This window comes from Penaeus monodon, chromosome 21 (genome assembly GCF_015228065.2).
Source record: "Penaeus monodon isolate SGIC_2016 chromosome 21, NSTDA_Pmon_1, whole genome shotgun sequence".
Classification (NCBI taxonomy): Eukaryota; Metazoa; Arthropoda; class Malacostraca; order Decapoda; family Penaeidae; genus Penaeus; species Penaeus monodon.
In genome coordinates, this window is record NC_051406.1 from 41,810,966 (window position 1) to 41,811,343 (window position 378).

Below are 378 nucleotides of genomic sequence, written 5' to 3' on the forward strand. Positions count from 1 at the left end.
CACTTCCACTTCCTGAATCCGATGTTTTCATGTTTTTATTTCAAAGGCGCGCATCTCGATTCGTCTCCTCTTTTCTCCCCTATTACCTCATCTGGCGCTGACGGTCTTCTGCTGGCTGCCGATGTGCTGACGAAGCCGCGAGCGCCGTCGAGCGTCAGCCGCATCACCGCCGGGGCATGCACGCTCGCACAAGGCAGTTTCGAAAAAAAAGTTATCTTTCTTTTCGTCACGAGAGGCTGCAATGTGTGTGGCGTTTGCGTCACTTACGGCATTGTCTGTGTTTCCGCCATGGGGGGGTTGGGATGGGCTGGCGTCATTTACCTCCTGTCTTGAGTTTTAGTAAAGAATGTTTAGATACGTGTATTTATTAGATACGTG